We start from the raw sequence: 23,425 nt of genomic DNA on the forward strand, positions 1-23,425 counted from the left end.
GGCATGTGAGCCAGACAATGGGAGATGAAGACATAGAAATTGCCAAGTATGATACCCTTAAAATATATACACACATATTTTCCTCATATGTATATCTATGAGAAAGAGAATCTCTGACTAGATTGTTTGCAATAAAGAGAATAATGCTTTTAGAAAGCTATGTGGGATTAATAAAATTATGTCATACAATAAAGATTTTAGATCTAATATTATAAGTAATAAAATAAAAGTGCATCTATGTATGTCTCAATGATATAAACAGAAAATGGCAAGAGGTAGAAAATATTTGGATAAAGTAATAGACTGAAAATTCCACTTAGTATACATATAATCTGCAACTAGAAAAATAGATGTATAGAGTTCATTAAAACTTCAGGAGGCATCAATGTTCCAAAATTTCTAGGAGGGAAGTGGTGACTTGAAATTGTTAGCAAGTGCAAAAAAAATGTGAAGTAGAGGAGGAAACATCAACATATCTTGCTGCTGCATGAAAGAATACTGAATACTTGTGAAGATAATTAAGAATACGTGTTATTTTCCTGAATAGGTCTTCAACACTGATGAGATTGGTCTATTATAAAACTCCTTGTTGATTGTATATTGATTTGAAAGGTGTGTGCAGGGGGTGGGAGGAATAGTTTTAAAGCAGCAAAACTCTATTTTTGGAGTTAATGCTTCAATAGACTTTAAGAAAAATCCTATAATTCTCTAGAATTCTAAACATTTTTCTTTTGTGAGGAAAGGAAATTAATCTCCCACTCCTTGAGTTAAATTTTTAAAAAAACAAATATCTTTACCTAGTTGAATATATAATTAAAATATGTTTAATTTATTAAGTTGAACATGATTTAACAGACAAGTTGCACCAAAAGTTTTGCTAAATCTGTACAATGCTCTTATTCACTTATTGTCATGCTATGCTTATCTTACGTTTGAGATCTTGTTTCTTTCAAGCAAGATTTTATTCCTTCAATTTATAGACCACAAGATGGTCAAAGCATTTAAGAGCTACCAAAGAAGGGTATCTGCTTAACCATATAGCAGATTTAATTAATAAATGATCCTCAATTCACACTTAAAGAATTTTTGCCTTAACAAAAATTAAATGATTTATGAATAAATTAATCAATGCACTCTTGATTAAACATACTAGAAACTATGGAATGAAGCCACATTTAGTGTTTAAGCTTTTTCTTCAGCGGCAACAGATTAAAACATTGAAACATTCACATAACTTCGGGGTTGTGCTTTAAGTCAGTTCAAATCCCTTACCTACTAGACACTTGCTCTCAGGAATCATCAGAGAAGTGCTTCAAAGCATGGCTGGCATCACTGAATGATGATGTGGTGTAAAAGAAAGTTATGGGAATAGATATGAGGCTGACTCCAAAACACTTAGCTTGAGCGATTCCTTATTCCAGGCTTCAAACCTCCCCTGATGAAGCAGTGGAAATCAATCATTTCCTCAGCACGAAGCTTGACCTTCAGAAAAGAGTTGAATGATTTGCTGCAACTTTATAAAGAGGTGCAAAAGACCTTCATTAACACTCTGCTCAGCTTATAAGTCGTGTTTTTACCTAAGGTGATCTTGAAAGAACCTTCAAAGGAACAGAGATGAGAATCTGATTAAAATAGCATCTGATTAGCCATCCTTGACTCAGTTTTCCCCAAATTTCCAAAAAATATACCAATGAAGACACAGAAAGGGATAAAATCTCATCAAAACACTGAGAAATAATACTAAGTTTTTCACTAGATTCTTTAAGGAAGTTCCACTAAATACATGAATGACCTATAGAGTTGAAGAACAAAGCACAACTCTAGGAAATTCATGATTTAGTGCCTATCAGAGAGCAAACCTGTCCCCCCTGGGCCTCCCACTATATGAATCCTGATTCAAAGGCTCGGGACAGCCTTTTCTCTATATTGCACCCCAAATTATCAACTGAATTATATTTAAACATACATTCCTGAGCCCAGTAAAAGAAGTTTTAAATAAAGGTATATAAACTTTATATATATATATATATATATATATATATATATACTTATTATATATTTTAATAAGCATCCTGGGTGATTCTTTGGCACACTAAAGTTTGAAAAACACTACTCTATATCATAAGAATTCTTCTTTAAAAAAATAAAAGTTAAAAAATAGTAGTATACAGGTAATACAAACTCTGACCACAGGAATATGACAGGAGTAACATTTCTTTGAATTTTCCCTATTTGCCACCACCATTTAGCCCTCAGATTCTGTTTATATATAGCTTTCATGAAGACTTTCTCTATTAATGTTGACATGGAGATTCAATAAGAAATCTTCTTATTTTTCAGTACTTCTAGATAAAGCCCCATCAATCTGTCGTTTAAGTCCCAAGAAACAATTAACTTTACATTAGGTTACAGAGAATAAATAAAGATTAAAAAATCATCAGAAAGCATATGCTTTGACAGAAGATATAAATTTGTCGGAGATCCAGTTTAAGATCAGGTGTAGCAATTTCTTAATATGCAAGCTAGAAAGTGAGTTTAGTGTTGGTTCTGCTCAGATTAACAAAATTAGAAGAGCCAGTTATCCCTTAACTTTGTAAAAAGCTTATTTCCCCCATTTTAGTCATGGAAAAAAAATATAAAACTTCTGTATGATCAAATAGGCTTTTAAAACTATGATCTCCTATAGTCATATAATGTAAAGTCTCATCAAAAAAGCTAAGACCCTGGGCTATTCATCTCGAGACCGTATCTGTACATTAAAGAAAATAACACTTTCAACTACAGGTGCTGTTTTCTTTTCACTGAAAGCATATATCAGAAATTTCATCAAATGCAAAATACTCAGTATGACCAAGTATCAGCTAAACTGAAGATCATGTTTGCATAGCTCACCTACAACTTATCGATGCAGTCCTAATTAAATCATGCCAAACCAGTTCATAGAAATAAGGGCATCTGTAGGGACTCTGGATAAAAATGTTACTAAGACAATCCTCAGGGATAAATCACCGTGATAAGGATGAAGTGCTGAACTATTTGGGAGGAAAGTTCAGTAGTTAATGATGTGGAGCAGTCAGAATGCCATTGTTGAGGTTAGCTAGAAAGAACACCAGTTTGTGGACAGGACATGTGGTCAGGATAATTCAATGACAGGCTGTGCTATTCTTGATGAGAGCAACATCTCCCCTGCTTCCTCCTTTGGTTGGCACTGAAACCAACAGAACGAGTAGGAGATCTAGAAGGAATAAATAGATGAATAAATGTAAAGCCCAACGAACAATAGTAAAAACCAAACACCAAAACCAAAACTCTGGTAACATCATTGAAGAAATATATCAGTTTAATTCTACTTATTGTGATGTGAACATTTTTAACAAGCATCTCCAATAGTATCTTTGGATCAATCCAACCAATCATTGGAGAATCAGAACTTTTAAAATTTCTGATTTTAAAACTGGTTCACTGGGTAAGAAGATTTGTATTCGTGAAAGACATGTAACAGATGAATTATATGTTTTCTCAGACTGGTTCAAGCGTTGTCTGAATTTAAAGCAGGCTCAAAATTGGTGCCTCTTAAATGTGAGTTGGGTTCTCTTTTACTATAGAAAGACCTCATAAATCTATGTGTGTGTGAGATTAGTAACTGGGAGTGCATAATAAGTACTTGAATGAATAAAAAGGAAATATAATCCATGGGGAGTAGGCAGAAAGGGCAGGAATACTTGTGAGGTATTAGGACAATGAAATGTGTTTAAAACAGCACAACCTTTTCACACCCTTTCAACTGTAGTTGTAACCTACAAGCACCAAAAAAACGGAGTTAAGTGGAAAGCTGTGTTTAAAAGCAAGATTCATCACTATAAATGCTTTGAATGCTCTTAAATACATTTTGATGCATTTGGACCTCCAGAGTCTGAGTGAAATGCATTACTGTGGATTTAACTTAGAGATATATGTGCATATGATAACTATTTGCTCAAGGGCTAATTACCTTTGATTTTTTAATCTTTTAATTGATGAGATCAGGAAAGCTTTCCTGGAGGTATTACAGTTGATATTTCTCTTGAAAAATCAGTAAGATTTCAATTTCAATTCAATATAGAATTGACAAATTTTAGAATATGGAAAAAAAAATGCAAGCAAAGCCATGGGTAAAGAACGTGGAGCTTAGGAAAGCAATTCTGAACAGGGAGGAATGTGAGGTAAGGCTAAAAATATGTATTAAGGCTTTTCTGTAAAGTGACTTAATTCAGTTAGGCAAAATAATCGAAGTTTGAGGCCACTGGAGGCATCTAGGTAACCTTCACAGATCACAGATCACAGGTACTGGCTGCCCTCAGAAGGCAGTCAGCCAAACACTGTGTGCTCAGGAAAACCTACCAGCCTAGTCACCTGAATGGCTTAAATGGAAGAACTCTGTAATATAGATACAGAGTTAAGAGTAGTCAAGACAGGAGGAAAAGCATCAACACCAGAGTGAAAAGTGATATGGTACAGATTGGAAGGGGAGACTGAGAGAAGGTCCTCGGGAAATAAGCCAGCTAGAAAAGGTCAAATTAAAATCATGACACCACCTCTCTTCTCGCTCCATCTTCTACAGCTCAATGTAGCTCTGCTTAAAGATTCTTACTTAGCAAGATTCTGTGAAATAACCATGTTTTTGTGTTTTTTTTTTCTATTTGTAAAAAATTTTAGTGGCCCTCTATATAATTATTTTGTCATATCCATAAGCACTCCAGAATTAGAGTTACTATGAATTAATGATGGTTATAATACAATAATATCTGTAGTATTGGACTGATTTGGTTTCTGAACACAAGTGTTGGTTTTAATTATTTTATAAAAATTTAAAGCAATTCAGTCCTTGATTATAAGCCAAATACATCTAATCAATTTGAGCCTGGGGATAGCAATCTGGGTAGGATTCTTTTTTTTTTTTTTAATTTATTTATTTTTGGTTGCATTGGGTCTTCATTGCTGTGCAAGGGTTTTCTCTAGTTGCTGTGAGTGGGGGCTACTCTTCGTTGCAGTGCGTGGGCTTCTCATTGTGGTGGCTTCTCTTGTTGTGGAGCACAGGCTCTAGGAGCACGAGCTTCACTAGTTGTGGCTCATGGGCTCAGTAGTTGTGGCACGTGGGCTCAGTAGTTGTGGCTCATGGGCTCTAGAGTGCAGGCTCAGTAGTTGTGGCGCACGGGCTTAGTTGCTCTGCGGCATGTGGGATCTTCCCGGACCAGGGCTCGAACCCATGTCCCCTGCATGGGCAGGCAGATTCTTAACCACTGCACCACCAGGGAAGCCCTGGGTAAGATTCTTAAGTTTCTTTTATCTCAAGAATACTTTCTTGACCTTCAGATCCCCCAAATTTTACAACTTTCTTTCCTCTCCTTCACAGGGATAACTCTACAATGGTTTGTCTGCATATTATATCATTCTCCAGTTTCAATCAATCACAAAAGTCTGTCTATTCTATTTCTCAACCCTCTTTTCCAACCTTACATATCTCTCTATCCTCCACCTATGTCCATAATATGGACCATTAGCTTTTTTGCTCTTGGATTATTGTAATAGCTTCCTAACTGGTTCTACCTGTCTTCAGATTTGCTCACCTCTAATCCAGTCTTGAAACTACAGCAAGAATTTTTTTTTCCTAAAATTTAAATCTGATTATCCATCACCTGTTTAAAATTTGTAATAGTTTAAAGGTCTCAATATACCACAGCACACTCTGACCCCTGCATCTCTCAGGCCATACCTCTCATCACTACCCTTTCACACTCTATCTTCCAGGCACATTTATCATTTTCACTTATCAGAGCAGGCCATGCTCTCTCACACCTCTAGGCCCTTCAAAATTTGGAGCCCTTCAGTCCTTGCTGCTCTGCCTAACTCCATCTTATTATATAGGATTCATTTAGACAACATCCTGCAGCCTTATGATACTCTGTACTTTCCACATTACAAATCTCGCCACTCTTTGTTTTAATTGCCTCTTTGGATCTCCACTAGACTCTTAATTCGAAGAGGGCAGGATCTGTCTTATTAACTAGGGAATTTTCATCTCCTAAACCAGTTCTTGATACATAGTAGCACTCAATAAATGTTTCTTAATTAAATGAACAAATGAGTGGGAACACAGAAAAGTCCTTAAGGTATCCAGTAACTGTGCTGTGTTCAGCATTAATCAAAACAAGTATGGGTTCCAAGAATGAGATGAAATTTCAGAATACAATGGCCTTAAGGGATAGAACACCTAGAAGATATTTAAAACACACATACACACACATACCACAGAGTAAACGACTTCAAACTGCAACAAATGCCTGAATTGCATTTGTTTGCTTCAAGTAAATTTAAAGACCTTTCAAACCTGACTATAACTATTACATGATATTCTAAATATTAAGTGAAAGATCTAAGAAAAAGGAGGCTGAAATAACTGAATGTGAATAAGAACAAACACTATCAAACGTCCTCATTAAAAAAATCTCCTTTAAAGTTTAGCCTTGCTCTTTGCTTTAATTTTCTTTGGATTTAACAAGCCAAACATTGCAAGCTGTTTCTCAGAAAGTAAAAGCAATCACTCAAAACTCAAAATCCATTTAAGAAGATTAAAATAGTATACACTTTCACCACGTATCAAAAGCACTACTACTACTACTGCTACTAACTACTACTACTACTACTACTACTACTACCACCACCACCATCACCATGGGTCCTACCCTGATAACTTGTCTTTGTGTCTCTAAGTCCTCATCAGTAAAGTTCTGACATAGAAGATACCAATATAATAGGTTATTTCATCAAGAATCTTGGATAGATGAGGAATTAGGAAGCTGCTCACCAATTAAAGAGTTTACACAAATTATTCCTGATACAGTATAATGAATGTTTGGCTCTGACAGCCTGTGCACATTCACCTAGATTTTCAGTGAGTCTGCTGCTACAATCATTCAGATGTAACACTCACATATTCATATTTTGTTCACTCACTTTCAAAAATTCCCATTCATTTCACATATATTTCAGTTGGCATTCCCACTCAGAAGGACTGAAAACAAATCTACAGTTTTAGAAACTTAATTTTCTCCTAAAACCGTCATTAAGAACCTTTTCTAATACTAGCCTTTTTATATCATCTGGTCCCACACCACGAGGATGACAGCAGGTCTGTACTACGCATGTTAAATAATACCAGACATTATACATGTCATTTGGTTAAAACATTGTGTAATCCAGGGAACAATCTCAACCTTTACCTTGTGTTTTTCAAAGCTAGTGTGTCATGTATAGATCTTTAGTCTCTCAAAGTTCCATGGGTATTATACAGGAATCTGCTGTTTATGCTAATTTGAGGTCATTGCTTCTGCTAGCTATAACTTACACTTATTCGCAACTACATTCAGTTGTCTCTTAGGTGTTTGATTTGTAGTTAAACATTTTTCATACATTATGGTTACAGTAAAAGATAGTGACCTTAGAACCAGGTGAATTTGACCTGTGATAGAGGAAGTTATTTATTCCTAGATTAAGCAGGCATAATTTTTAAAAGCATGACAATAGAACATTACAGAATAGTTTGAAGCTTTGTGGAATGAAGGCAAGAGGGTTTTAAATCTCTGTATTTAAATAAAGGTCTCATGGCTTCTGCACCCTGATTAAATTAAGTCAGATGCCTGTAAAACATACTTGCATGCTTAGCATTATCAATCTACTTTTTATTTGGCACACTATGAAATGTATCATATCAAAAGCTGGCAAAATTCTAATTAACATTAACCCATGTCAACTATGGATTAGCAGTTTTGTTTCAATGACTGCATCATGAGTGGGAATGCCTAATTGCTATAATTTTTATTTTAAAATAGGTTACAGCTTAAATAACCCAACTAAAACTAGCAAACTGTCCTTTGGAATGAGGCCTTATTTACTTAACTATTTACAAAAGCAAGCTAGAAAACAATGTGGAAATAGGTAAAGACAACTGGATTCAGATTCAGAATTCAAAAACTAACTAGATTTGCTATGAACTTACATGGTCTTAAACGAGACAATTTGTATTTCAAGGCCTCAAGTTCCACATCTTTAAAATAAGGGTTGGATTGAACTATCCTTAAAGTCCTTTATAGCCCTAAAATGCTCTGACTTTTAATCATTACTAAGATTGCATTTTTAAATTCAACAAGGAAATCACAATATATTCTGTTTCTTGAACATGGTTTATTTCTGCTGGAAGCTGTGCATTTGCTCAAATATTTGTCATTTTGATCATATTTTTATGCAAATTTTATGTGCATATAGCAATTATTTTAATACAAATAAATACCTTGGGGATAAGATTCAAATGGTTTATCACATTTTTTAAAAAATTTGTTTGAATTTAATATCCCTAAAGTTATTGCTAATCAAATGGCGTCCAGTTGACAAATTTCTAACACCTAATCCAAATAAATATCTGCCAAGGAACTTTTGTTCAGAAGCAGGTTTGGAGGTTTTGTTATTGTTTTTCTTGTTGTTTTGACAATTTTTGTTGGCATGGCAATAGAAGTGCTTTTGTTTCAGGGTGACATTGACACAAATCTGCTTACATAAATTAGCATTCCAATATCACATTGACATTTGGTTGGAATAACAAGTTCATATATCAGTGTGAACTGACCCAAATAATTTCACTAAAGTCCGTGAAAAATACAAGGTATATTGTTATGTATGTTTGCCACTCAAATGGAGTAGTGCTGGATTGACATCTATTGCCCTACATCTGATCTTGTGTTTGTGCATGTGTTGAATATTAATAGCATAGAGAGCATAGAGCAAAAACATAGGTAAAGAGAAGGAACGCAAGTTGTGTTTTATTATTTATGAAGATATGATAACTGGTACTTTTTCGAAAAGCTATTTTCAGTGGAGTTTTTACAGGATAAATATAAATCCTTTTACCTAGTTTACAAGGCCATTCCTGTCTGACCCTCGCCTGACTCTTCAACCTTTTTGTCTGCTGTTTCTTCATTTCTCATTTTATTTCAGCCACACTGATCTATTTTATTTATGGTTTTCTGAATATGTCTTGCTTTCATGCCACTGGAACTAGAGGAGACTACTGTCTCCTCTGCCTACTGTGCCCTCCCTTTCTTGTTCGCTGGCGAACTCCTCCTATTCCTCTCACGATCTCAGCTCCAATATGGCTTCACTCATCCACTTTTATTTAAGCAATATTTACCAAGTACCTTCATGTACAAGAGTCTGGTATAGATGCTGGGAATGGTCTTGAAAGCTTATGATTAAATGAAATAAGCCAGCAATCACAAATAGTGTAAGAGTTCTAGGAAGGGGAAATACAGTGTGTTATAAGGAGGCACAAGTAACCGGAATCGGTAGAGGCAGGGAAGGAGCGATGGATGCCGTGGTGTGCCACCAAGATATACCCATCAGGACTGAGACAGCAATCTGCTGGGAGTGTTGGCAACCAACAGCTCACAGCTGAGAGCATTTTGCGGAATCGCCCTTGGCCAAAGGGAGCTTTCTTTTCCAAATTTATATGTCCTTCCCTGGAGCAGTTCAATGTAGAGTAGGAGGGTACGAAAACCTGTCCTCTTTGCATCAGTCTCTGGCCATTGCAAGTTTCTGTAGAATTATCTGAGGCCTCTAACACAATGATATCACTGCGCAGTTTGTATCCAATCCTGCTTTCCCCATACTTTTTCAGATTTTGATCCTGAGAGCACTTCCTAATAAACCTCCACATGCAAATTTCCATGTCAGAGTGTGCTTACCTGGGAACCTGACCTAAGACAGAGGGAAGGGTTATGGGAGGAAATTACCATCTGGGATAAAGGTTAAAGGATGAGTTGTAGTTAACCAGGTGGAAAAAGTGGGAGGGAATTCTGTATAAAGAGAGCAGCCTGTGCAAATGCCCAGATGACAAAGGGAAAACATGTTTTATTTTGTTTGCTTCTTTGACCATGAAGCTTTAATTACTTATAGTGTAAGGTGAGTAGCAAAGAGAGGTGAGGTTAGATATGATAGCAAAATCTGAATCCTGAAAGGCAACCACATAAGTCAGTTGTACCTTAGAGTGACTCTGTCTGAAGTTTGAGTCCAATATTATGCAGGATTTTGTACATCTTTACATTTCTCATATAGAATCTAGATACCCCCCACCAAAAAAAAAAAAAAAATCCCACAACTTATCAAAGAATGCAGATTTTGCTGAGTATATTATAGGTTCAACAAGGGCTTTTCATTGCACACTGCATAACAAACAGAATCACAAATCCTTCTTTGACATGGTCCCATCTGTGACAGTTTTTAAGATATATCCACAGAGTCATTGGCATTCCTCCCATCTATAGGTGAAGCTAATTTCCCTCCTCTTGAATGTGGAGGTAGTGATTTCCATAATAATAACAGAATGTGTCAGAAGTTACACTATTTGACTTCTGAGGCTAGGGTGAATAGCTTCTGAGTGGCAATCTGGCTAGTAGTTAAAAGGATAGCTTCTGCTTTGCTCTCCCTCTTGGATCATTTGTTGCAAGTGACCCACGTTTTGAGGATACTCAGTGAGCCCCCGTGGAGAGGCCCAGCTAGAGAGGATTCACTGTGCTGGTTCCGACCTGCCTGCCATGTGAACCACCTTGGAAGCAGATACTCTAGGCTCACTCCAGCCTTTAGATGATTCCAGTTTCTCTCCCTTTCCCACTTCTCTCTATTGCCAGCCTTCAAGTCTTCCAACTAAAGCTCCAGATACTGTGGAGCAGAAATAAGCTCTCTCCACGGTGTGCCTGTCTGAATTCCTGATTCACAGAAACCATAAGATAATAAATGATTGTTGTTGTTTTTAAAGTGCTAAGTTTTAGGCTCTTTTGTTTCACAGTAGTAAACTAATGCACGCTCCCAAGTCCCTCTAGTCATTCAAACAATTAACTAGAAGGGCTCTTTGTTCTTGTTTGGATCTACTAAGCAGTCCTCAGTCTAGCTCCTTTAAAGACACATTCTTATTCTCATTTTCCCTCTTGGCAAGGAATCTTTCAATTTACCATACTCAATTGCCTACCTTTACACAGTTGGTAAGTGACTTTGCTATTTTTATAACCATGGCGAAACTCTTAGTCGTTATGCTATGCTCCTTCCCCCACCCTGGAAAATGAAATGCAGTTAGAGAACTTGAAGCAGAGGAATGACTGTTTTTATTCAACATTGTACTGAATAGGCTAGTCAATGACATCAGATGAAAATAAATGAGGTATACAAAAATTAAAGAAAGAGAAAAAGTGACCTTGTGTGGAGATGTAAAGCATGTCTACATAGACACTTAGAGTTTCAGTCCCCAGTTTCAAAACCGACAATAACAATTTCTAAAATCCATTGGTAAGCAGGGTTATGAGAAGAAAGAGCTATTATTATCTTGACTCCTTTCCTTTTATGTTTCTTAAAATATTAGGACAAACAGTGAATTCTTTTTAGGTAATCTTAGCTGTTGTTAGGAAACACAGGGCTAGTAGTGCCCTTTAGACTGATTTAGGAAGGAATATATGCAGAGATGGCCCCTGTTTAATGAGATGAGAGTCTCTAATACAGTCTTTTGTTTATGTATTTTCTATATGAACCCCACTCACCTGTATTAATTCTACCCTTGGCTGATTGCAGTAAAAGCCCCTTCCCACTGAAAACATTTCCATTGACTTTTGGATCAAGCAACATAGAAATTCAAATTAACATGGTCACCTTCCCTCTCTAACACAAAGAAATATTGGGTAGAATATAAATACAACAATAAAAATAAAGAGAAATACGTAACTGAGTTTAAAAAGAGAGAGAAAAGAAATTCTCTTTAATTTTTCTTTTTGAACTCACTATGTACTTTTTTGTTTGTTATCGTTGACAAAAATGAAAATGAAACCAAGTTGATGTTGTAGCCATTCACAGGGAATTTAGTTAGAAGAGGGCCTTACCATTGCATGAGGTTTTAACGTTCATCTGAGGACAAGAAAGGTGTCCATGGAGCCATTTGAGGCAATGACCTGCAGCTGAGAATTTTGCATAATCCAGAAGCTTAAAAGGTCTGCCAATTCACTGACAAACAGAACTAAATCAAACACCCAACCACAAGCCAGGGAAATGACAAGGAGATGTGTCTCTACCTAGAAGGAGTTGGGTTTGGGGGAGGGGGGACCGGCCTGCACTTAAGAATAGGTGTAATGATTATATTTAGATAACTACATCGTTCAGGAATTAACTAAGAAATTAATGTAAAAATAATACCTGCATCATTGCAACCCTTAGGGAACCCAGCACAAAGAAAAATGTAAAACTATTTTTTAAATAATGATTTCTCAATGAGGGGTACACCAAAAAGGGAAATAACCATCCTAGGGCAGATTCTCCCAACACACAAATAAAAGGATTTGTGTCTTTACAAAAACTAAGTTGAAAGAAAATTTGAGACTATGAAATAAGTATTTCAAAATTTAGGTGGCTAAAAATGGAATTGATACAAGGGAAATGAATAGGCAGATATGCAAAAGTACATCTAAAACTGAATGCTTTATATTTCTTAAAATTAAAAATTCAGTGAAAGATTTAAGTAGATAAGGCATGGTTAACTTGTGAACTGGAAAAAAAGAGGTCTGAGGACAACACACAAATAAAGAGCAAAACATAATATCCTGAAAGAGATGTCTGACAGTACTGAGCTGGATTTTAGACTGAGGCATTAACTTCTGTACAACAAAGAAGTTTTTTAGGTTATATACACCTAGTAGTTGATATTATAGTTCAGAAATTCCAAGGCAGTTAATGTAGCTTGATCTACAACCACAGGGCATGGAAAAAAGACCCTACAGCAGATGTACTAGGCAACTATTTGAAAAATAAAATGAATAGGCATGAATACTTTTTAGGTTTTGGTATTGAAAGGATTTAGTAGCAGCTTATTCGGTACAATAGTAGCTCAAGTTAAAGAAATGCATTAAACATTCTGTGCCTAACTAAAATCTGACATTTGAACAACAGTTGCTAGAAACCCTGAGACTAATTTGTCTTAATATATCAATCTTCATCAAAAGAAAAGGCTATTCTGATGCAGATGTGGGAAGTAAATTAAAGTAACCATGTTATACAAAAGAGTATCAGTGTATAATGCAAAATCGAGAAGCATAAAAGTAAACACAAGAAGAAGAATGGTACCATTTACTGCATTTGCCCCCAAATTTCTCTAATTTCTTATTTTTAAAAATTTTTTATTTTATATTAGGGTATAGTTGATTTACAATATTGTGTTAGTTTTAGGTGTACAGCAAAATGATTCAGATATATATATATATATCTTTTTCATATTCTTTTACCATATAGGCTATTACAGAATATTGAGTAGAGTTCCCTGTGCTATACAATAGGTCCTTGTTGATTATTTTTTTCTATATAATAATGTGTATATGTTAATCCCAGCTCCCAATTTACCACCCACAACCTTTTCCCTTTGGTAACCATAAGTTTGTTTTTTATGACTGTGAGTCTGTTCCTGTTTTGTAAATAAGTTCACTTGTATCATTTTTTTTTTTTTTAGATTCTGCATATAAGTGATATCATATGATATTTATCCTTCTCTGTATGACTTACTTCACTTAGTATGATAATCTCTAGGTCATTCCATGTTGCTGCAAATGGCATTCATTCTTTTTATGGCTGAGTAATATTCCATTGTATATATGTACCAGAACTTCTTTATCCATTCAGCTGTTGATGGACATTTAGGTTGCTTTGATGTCTTGGCTACTGTAAATAGTGCTACTTGAACATTGGGGTACATGTATCTTTTCGAGTTATACTTTTCTCTGGATATATGCCCAGGAGTGGGATTGCAGGATCATATGGTAGCTCTATTTTTAGTTTTGTAAGGAACCTCCATATTGTTCTCCATAGTGGTGTACCAATTTACATTCCCACCAACAGTGTAGGAGGGGTCCCTTTTCTCCACACCCTCTCCAGCATTTATTGTTTGTAGACTTTTTGATGATGCCCATTCTGACTGGTGTGAGGTGGTACCTCATTGTAGTTTTGATTTGCATTTCTCTAATAATTAGCAATGTTGAGCATTTTTCATATGCCTGTTGGCCATCTGTATGTCTTCTTTGGAGAGATGTCTCTTTAGATCTTCTGCCCAATTTTTGATTGCTTTTTTTTTTTTTTATATTGAGCTGCATGTTGAGGATTTTTGCATCTATATTTATCAGTGTATTGGCCTGTAATATTCTTTTTTTGTGATATCTTTGTCTGGTTTTGGTATCAGGGTGATGGTGGCCTCATAGAATGAGCTTGGGAGTGTTCCTCCCTCTGCAATTTTTTGGAAGAATTTGAGAAGGATAAGGCTTAGCTCTTCTCTAAATGTTTGATAGAATTTGCCTGTGAAGCCATCTGGTCCTGGAGTTTTGTTTGTTGGAAGTTTTTAAATCACTGTTTTAATTTCAGTACTTGTGATCAGTCTGTTCATATTTTCTATTTCTTCCTGGTTCAGTCTTGGAAGATTGTACCTTTCTAAGATTTTTTCCATTTCTTCTAGGTTGTCGATTTTAGTGGCATATTGTTGCTTATAGTAATCTCTTATGATCCATTGTATTTCTGTGGTATTGGTTGTAACTTCTCGTTTTTCATTTCTAATTTTATTGATTTGCGTCCTCTCCCTTTTTCTCTTGATGAGTCTGGCTAAATGTTTATCAATTTTGTTTATCTTTTCAAAGAACCAGTTTTTAGTTTCATTGATCTTTTCTATTATTTCCTTCATCTCTATTTCATTTATTTCTGCTCTGATCTTTATGATGTCCTTCCTTCTACTCACTTTGGGTTTTGGCTGTTGTTCTTTCTCTAGCTGCTTTAGGTTTTAGGTTGTTTATTTGATTTTTCTTGTTTCCTAAGGTAAGATTTTATTGCTATAAACCTCCCTCTTAGAACTGCTTTTGCTGTGTCCCATAGGTTTTGGATTGTCGTGTTTTCATTTACATTTTTCTCTAGGTATTTCTTGATTTCCTCTTTGATTTCTTCAGTGATCCATTGGTTGTTTAGTTGCATATTGTTTAGCCTCCACGTGCTTGTGTTTTTTTACAATTTTTTTTCTTGTATTTGATTTCTAATCTCATAGCCTTGTGGTAGAAAAAGATGCTTGATATGATTTCAATTTTCTTAAATTTATCAAGGCTTGCTTTATGGCTGAGCATGTGATCTATCCTGGAGAATGTTCCATATGCACTTGAAAAGAATATGTATTCTGCTGCTTTTGGATGGAATGCTCTATAACTATCATTTAAGTCCATCTGATCTAATGTGTCTTTATTTTTTTTTGGCTGTGCCAAGCGGCATGTGGGATCTTAGTTCCCCGACCAGGGATCGAACATGTGCCCTCTGCAGTGGAAGCATGGAGTCTTAACCACTGGACCACTGGGGAAGTTCCTCTAATGTGTTTTTTAAAGGCCTGTGTTTCCCTCTTGATTTTCTGTCTGGATGTTCTGTCCATTGATGTAAGTGGGGTGTTAAAGTCCCCCATTATTATTGTGTTACCATCAATTTCCCCTTTTATGGCTGTTAGCATTTGCCTTATATGTTGAGGTGCTTCTATGTTGGGTGCATATATATTTACAATTGTTATATCTTCTTCTTGGATTGATCCCTTGATCATTATGTAGTGTCCTTTTTTGTCCCAAAAAAAGGTGTCATTGAAAGCAAGGTGAATGCACTGCACAAAGGATGGAACAGTTAAGCTTAATGTACAGTCATTTCTACCTGTATCCATGCTCACTCTAAATCCATGTACCTCCATCAACTGTATAGATGCCTTATATGGCCTTATAGAAATAAATAATATTTGTATCCTCTATTTGCCATGTGCTTTCCTTATGCAATTATCTATTTTACTATTTTTTAATTTAAAAAAATAGATATCTTTTGATATTTCAAAGTCACTAAGGGAGAATAGATATTATCCATTAGTGCAAATTTGCAGCTATTCCATAAGGGTGATCCTCACATATTTTCTTAATTTGGTTCTGTCTGGTTTGCAGACTGACTCTTCCAGGTCCTGGATTTGCAATGTTATTGACACCTAGTTCTTATAAACTTCAGCAATGTAATACCTATATCTAAGGCATATCATACAGGGAATTTTTTGTGCATTTTCAATTGTTGTGTTACATCAGATTTATAAAAATCAATCTAAACTCTACCATATTTACTAAATTTCCCACGATAGCCACTCACCTTCACTAGCTAAATATGTGCAAAACAGTAAGTATGAAATGATAAGCCAGTCCATTAAATTATCTTTGAGGAGATAGTTATCTTTAATTATTTTTATAGAAAACCATCTGTGGTTTGACTCCGTTTGGCAATTGAGGACAATGGCTTTGGTATTTAGGTGGAATAATGGATTAAATATTTCCAAAAAAAAATAAAAAGTATCCCAAATAAAGTGGGAAAGTAAAAAATTGTTTTACATTTCAGGATCATCTGGAGTAGACCTGTGGGTAGTTTATCCTCTGAACTCTTTCCAGGTATTATGCTTAAACTGCCTCTGGGCATCTTGGTTCCTCCATGTGGAACCGAAAATTACTTTCACACTTGTATTATCTACTTTCTCCACAATTTCTTACCCCCATCCATGATATTTGTTGAAGTTTTGAGTCTCCAGTTAAATGTCATTGACTTTTTAATTATGCTCTGACACCATGATTATTATCCCTATTTTACAGATCAGGAAACTAAGCCTCAAAATGCTAAATTGTTTGAGATCACAGTTTACAAATGAGTAACATGATCTAAAAAGAGCAAGAGTCAGACATTTGGATTCTAACTTTGGCTCTTCCATTGTGGAGCTTTGGACAAGTCACTAATTCTCTCTGGGCTTTTTTCAGTTATCTGTGAAACAAGGTTCTGGACTCTCAGAAATATTTATGTGGTTTCTTCAAGCCCTAAAATATTATGAAGGTCCTTAAAGAATAATATGAATAGTGGAAATTTCAGTCATCTGAAAATGGACTTACTAATGATAGGAAGGGAGAGAGGAGCATTTAGAATTTGTAAAAGCCCTTTATTTTCATTCCCTATATTTTCACAGTTTGTCTCAGTTTCATGCAATTTTATATATTTTACTGAAGGCTACTTATTAGAAGTGTTACTAAGCAGGTGTTTTAAAATAATTATATAAAACTATTCATACTTTTTAGAATGTGCGAACTCTGAAACATTTTTCTGTCAGATAATTAGTTATAATTTTCGTCAGGAAATGTGGTCTCTATAACTAGCCATGTATAATTCGGGGCCTGTGTGAAAATGAAAGTGTAAAGATAAATAAGTATCTGTAGAATTGTATGTTGAGTTTGATCAACCTGTGTCTCTCAGTCCATCTGTGTAGTACATGAAGGTTTCTTCAAGTAAGAAAATTAACAGGGCTAAGTATCTCAAAAACAAAACAGGATGATTAACAGAGTACTCAGAGAATAGGGACCGTAGTCCCTAAATACTGCAGCACCCTTCCAACACAGGAAAATACACATATTTTACCCACCTTTTTTCAGAGAACAAAAGAGAAAATATTGAAGAGAGTAAGCACAGAATAACAGCCACTGCATTAGATACATGAGTTCTTACTCTACTTTCAAATCACTCCAATTTTAATGAAATATAGAGTGTTCTCATGCAGTGTGATGTGTGTTGAAAGCAAAGTAAAGAAATAAATGTAAATTATACACACACACATATAGTTGTGTGGGATTGTGTGATAGGTGGTGTGAGTCAAATTCTTTATGGGGGAGTCGGGCAGAGGGGTACCCAGGTGTTTCTCAACCCAGGACTCCCCTATGGACCCCAGTAGAGCTCCTGAAATCCTGCAAGATCAGGCTTCCTCCTGGAAATGTGCACCCTTCTGCAGCACCTTGGGGCCTGATTCAGCCTTCCCTGAGCTGCCTCTAATGCTCAGTGCAGGCCAGGCCATCCTCTCCCTACCTCCATCAGGACCCATACTTACTACCCACATACCCAAAGTAACCTAGTGCACCCTGCAGGGCTTCAACTGCCACCTGTTTGCTTTCCTGGGAACCCCACACTCTGCCCACTGGAACTAGGTCCAAGCCTTTCCTGCACACATCCTCCATGGTCTTCAAAAGAAGGAAAGAGAAAAATATATACATGTGTGTATATATTCATATATGAATATATATATATTTTTCATATTCCTTGCAATTATTTGGCTATCTCCTAGTTTTCATCACCTAGAAACAGTTTCTTGTTTCTGCTTCCAAGAGCACTAGAAATCCAACATAGAAACCAGTGGACATTCATGATTGTATCTATATAATGATGGGTAAGTTGCATGATATCTCTGTACCTCATCTTTCGCTTATGTAAAGTGGAGATAACAATAGTAACTTCCACATAGGTAGGGTCATTTTGAAAATTAAAAGGAACCATACTGATGTCTTGGATGAATATCATTCAACCACTGTGTTGGGAAAACAATATCAATGTATGGACAAGATAAGATGTAGTGAAAATTTTCTATAACATTGGAGATAGAAAAGGTAACCTAAAAAAGACATTTTCCTAATATTTAAACTTCTTTCCATTTCTGGGATAAATTGACATTGCTATGTAAATTGTTTTTCTGTAATTTTGGATATGACTTTCTATTTGCTTACTTTGAGTTTTCCCATTTACTATCATAATTGACAACCATGTATAGTTTAATATTGAGATTTTTTCAGGATTTTTCTATCAGATTTACATTATCATTATAAATCATTAGATAGTTTTCTGTATTTCTTCATGCTCTGGGAGGACAATTATAGAATTAGAAATACTCTATTAAACTTAGAAGTTTAAATTAATGTGTTACCTAAACTACTTGCTCAGATACAATATCTTAATATTTCCTTAGATTCGTTTTCTATATGTATCATCTATATTTCTTCGGCCAATTCATACTAGTATTTTGAATACAATTCACAATTTTAGATACTTATTGTATTAGTCAGGGTTCTACAGAGAAACAGAAACAGTAGGGTGGTGTGTGTGTGTGAAAAGATTTATTTAAAAAAAACTGGCTCAGATGATTGTAAGGGTGGGAAATCTCAAAATCTGTAGGATAGGTTGGCAGGCTAGAAAGTCAGGCAGGATTTCTATGTTATAGCGTTGACTCATAATTCTGGGAAACCTCAATTTTTGCTCTTAAGGACTTCAAGTGATTGGGTGAGGGTCACCCACATCATCAAAGTAATTTCCTTTCCTAAGAGTCAACTTATTGTAGATGTTAAACACGTCTACAAAATACCTTCACAGCAACATCACAACATTTAGATTACTGTTTGACTGAACAGCTGGGCACCATAGCCTAGGCAAATTGACACATAAAATTTAGCCAAGATACTTACACCTTGCTTTTTAGAGTCAGGTTGATACAACTCTTTTTGAGGACTGTATCTGTTAGCTTAGCCTTGGTTATGCTGGTAATAAATGTTCTGGGATCTGAGAGACTGACAAAACACGTGTTTATTCCTCACATATCCTACCCATCTTTTTTTGGGTTGTCTACAGCTCTGTTCCATATTGTCTTCCTTTTATGACCCAGGCTGATGAAGCAACTTCTAGCTAGAACACTGCCAGTCTCAAGGCAGAAGGAAAAGAGATGATGAATCCTATGCTGGCTCTTAAGGTTAGTACTTATGTCACTTGTATTTATAATGCATTAGCCACAGAAGGTCACTTGGCCAAACCTATAACTTGGGGGTGGGGTGTGGATATACAATTCCCAGCCAGGCAGAGCATGGCAAGTCACATGGTTAAGTCTGACACCAATGAGACAGTGATGTATAATCCTCCCATAGGAAGGGGATGTTGTTTATGATAAGGGTAATTTTCAATATGTTATAAAAATTGTTTTCAAATGTTTAAACATTTTGAACTTTCTATAAAATTATCCTCAGCAAATATTCACTATGCAAACAAGGACTTATAGAAAGTAATGTTAACTTCAGTGTATTTATAGTAGAATAAGATTTTTTTTAATGTTCTTTTTTAAGGTGTGAAAGTGGTTAGTAGTTTTAAATTGGTTCTCCTACTTAATTGTTTATATACTCTGATTAATTCTATAATTAGTGAGTTTAGTAAATATGGTTTTATGGAATATAAACTATTCAAGATAAATATGTCAAATAATTATAGGTGTTGCATTCTTTCCAGCTCCCCTCCCACATGATCCTTAGTAATTATGATAGAAATGAGCATGGAGATGTAAAAATAAGAGAAAATCTGCATTACTACTGAAAGCTAGGGAAAGTTTCCACTCAAATTTTAGAAAATGTGCTATTTCTAATTTGGACATTTTAGGATATAACCTTGTGGGAAGCTTGATACTCACCTTCCAAGTAAACAGTATATTCTCTTTGGAGATAAGTAAAAGGGGAACCTGTACGCCAAGGATATTTCCACAATTTTGGATGCATGAGAATTGTAGATAAGGCAAGGATATGAGAAATGTAAACAATGTTTTACTTGAGGACACTTTTGTTGCTGTAGAATATAGAATTCGAGGATATCTGAGCTGATTGCTACAAGGACTGGATCCATGTTCTCACACACAAAGCCTGTAATGATGGTTATCCTTATGTGACAAAGGAATATCTTCTAATAGCATAAGAAAGAAGATAGGAATAATTTTAGGAATTACTAATTGTTCTAGGAAGACTAAAATCTAAAAAGCTGTATCTAGAAGGATGACAGGTATGATAGTAGACAGTCTTCTTCCTGCAGTAGCAAAAGGTAAAATTGAAAAAAAAAAAGATGTAAACTTTATGACAGGCAATTATATACATTGCATGCCTCCTATATTTCCTGCTAAAGAATGTCACACAGACAGACAGACAGACAGACACACACACACACACACACACCCCATAGGAAACACCTCAAGGTAGCAACAGCCCTTATCATGGCCCTAAAGGAGGCTGGGATCGGAATCACTGACTTGTCTCAGAGTTCAATCTTGGATCTAATGGTACAATTCTGTTTAGACCCAGTTTCTGGTCTCATAGCCATAAATCTATTTCCACTCTTACCAGAGTAGGCAGCTCTTTTCTGGTATCTATCTAGGCAGAGGAAAGACATATTTTGGGCCCCATTCAGTATAGTCTTGCTCTCTACTTCAAGACTGGTGCCCACCTCCAATCTCAGTTTATGTGCGGTTCTTTGCTGAAGGCCCTAACCCACATGTGTTTAAAGACTTCAAGCCCAAAGGCCTACCTTTTATGTTCCTAGCTCCGCCTGTGTTATGCACCTTCAGTCCCCATTTACTACCTTAGGTACTCTGTCTCAGTTACATGATGATTTCCCTTTCTTGACTGCAAAAACGACTATGTATGTGTGTGTTTGTGTATTAAAATACAAAATCATTGAGTATCATGCAAGAGGGGAACATTTTAAAGTATCCAGTACTCTTTATATACATGGAGGTGCCTTTATAGAGAAAGTGTTATGTTTCTCTCCTATTTTATTCTCTCTAGTAAGTGAGCCAAAGATGGCCTCTGTGAACTGGACCTGGGATTGTTTATTTCTTCACTGTAGACTGAGACCTATTAGCTCAAATGTCTGCCAGCGCAAAACACAAAATTTTTCCCATCCAATTATTTAAAAAATAGTTCAAATGAGCAGATTTTTCCTTTGGAGTTTTCTGACACAATGACTCTGTGCCATGCTGCAGAGTGACATCACCTAGATAAGTACACCCCTCTCTGATATCCCTCTCCCTAGGAAGTTCCATTACCCTCCTCCCCTTTTGAGTTGGGACCCAATACTGAAGACTTTGGACAGACTCCTGCTTGGGAGACTTTCTCTCTTATGCAGCTATATTCAAGTGTCTCCCAAAAGTGCTTACTCTATGTTTCTGCCTCTTGTGGTCATATCTTTTCCCTTGATCATCCCCAAATTCTTTGAATCCCTCCAATTGCATTTGAGGTTCCAATTTGATGCTTTTACTTTCAGATCCAAGTTTCTGTTTCCATCGTTGATTCCAGGATTTTTAAATTGACTCCATTTGTAAGGCCCTTTCTCATTTTTTTTCCAGATAGGCATTTTGTACATTTTAAGCATGTTCGTATGGTTTCATCCAAAACCAAAATAAAATGAGAGTAGATACCTATTGAAAATGTGTTATGAAGAAAAAGCATGAGGAAAGCAATCGAGTTTTATTAATAACCAAATATGATTTTAATAGCAATCTCTGATAGTAGCTGCTTGCAAATCAAGTCAATAGAACAAAGTTTATTCTGGTGAAATAACTCCACATAGAGACACAAAGTTAAACTTCTCCTTTCCCTTACCCATGCAAAACACAAATTGTTAGAATTTACCTGTATAGGAATTTAATTATATGTTCAAATAAATATACATCTTTTTTTTTTTAATTTTATTTATTTATTTATTCATTTATTTATTTATTGGCTGTGTTGGGTCTTCGTTTCTGTGGGAGGGCTTCCTCTAGTAGCGGCAAACGGGGGCCACTCCTCATCGCGGTGCGCGGGCCTCTCACCATCGCGGCCTCTCCTGTTGCGGAGCACAGGCTCCAGACGCGCAGGCTCAGTAGCCGTGGCTCACGGGCCCAGTTGCTCTGCGGCATGTGGGATCCTCCCAGACCAGGGCTCGAACCCGTGTCCCCTGCATTGGCAGGCAGACTCTCAACCACTGCGCCACCAGGGAAGCCCCTATACATCTTTTTTTAAAAAAAGACTTCAGGCAGCACCAGATTTCTTTCTCTCCAAACAGCTGTTCAATTTTGGGGGTATAGAGCTTGTGTATTGCTTCGTTATAATAAAAAGGAAAGAACAACTTTTAAATATTTTTGATCCCAAGATAGCACATCAAGCACAAAACATTGTGATAATACTATAGTTCATACCATAGTTTTTACAAGCACTTGTTGCCAAGGAACAAAATTATCTTATGAAAATTTTATTAAACTGAGATTTCTACATATTAAAGGAGTGATTAGAATTATTTCTCAGGGTCATTATGGAGCTCAAATTTTATACATTATTATCTTTTTTTATCTTTAATATCTTTTTATGACAAACAAAATAAAATTGAGCACTTACCATCCTGTGAAACATTAAATAGCATACAATCTGATAATAGAACTTCTGATTACATAGAGATAATTTGCATAAACTGTAAACTTACCATTTGGAAAGAGTATCTTAGGTTCTATATTATAATGATAATTCAGTTTTAAAGCTTGCATCAGGGGATGTTAATTCAAATGCTTTCAGCAGGCAAGCAGGTAATATAAATGCATAAGACATTTGAGATAAACGACAATTGACTGAGGTAGTGACCATGATCAAGAATAGAGTGCATGCCTGACCTAACGGCATTAAAATTCTTTTTTTATTAT

General features: G+C 35.8%; 1 long non-coding RNA gene across 1 annotated transcript in view; it reads right to left on the reverse strand.

Annotated features, from left to right (window-relative positions):
* The window catches only part of LOC309634319, a 731,543-nt gene extending 709,116 nt beyond the window's left edge, over positions 1–22,427 (reverse strand). The window contains exons 1-2 of the long non-coding RNA XR_014247977.1: positions 11,093–22,427; positions 6,589–11,049 (exon numbers count right to left, since the gene is read on the reverse strand). This is a non-coding gene — a long non-coding RNA (uncharacterized lncRNA). The remainder of the gene's footprint in view (positions 1–6,588; positions 11,050–11,092) is intronic.
* Between the last annotated feature and the right edge of the window lie 998 nt (positions 22,428–23,425).

The sequence above is a fragment of the Balaenoptera borealis genome (assembly GCF_965194805.1).
Source record: "Balaenoptera borealis genome assembly, chromosome: 8".
In the NCBI taxonomy this organism is placed as follows: Eukaryota; Metazoa; Chordata; class Mammalia; order Artiodactyla; family Balaenopteridae; genus Balaenoptera; species Balaenoptera borealis.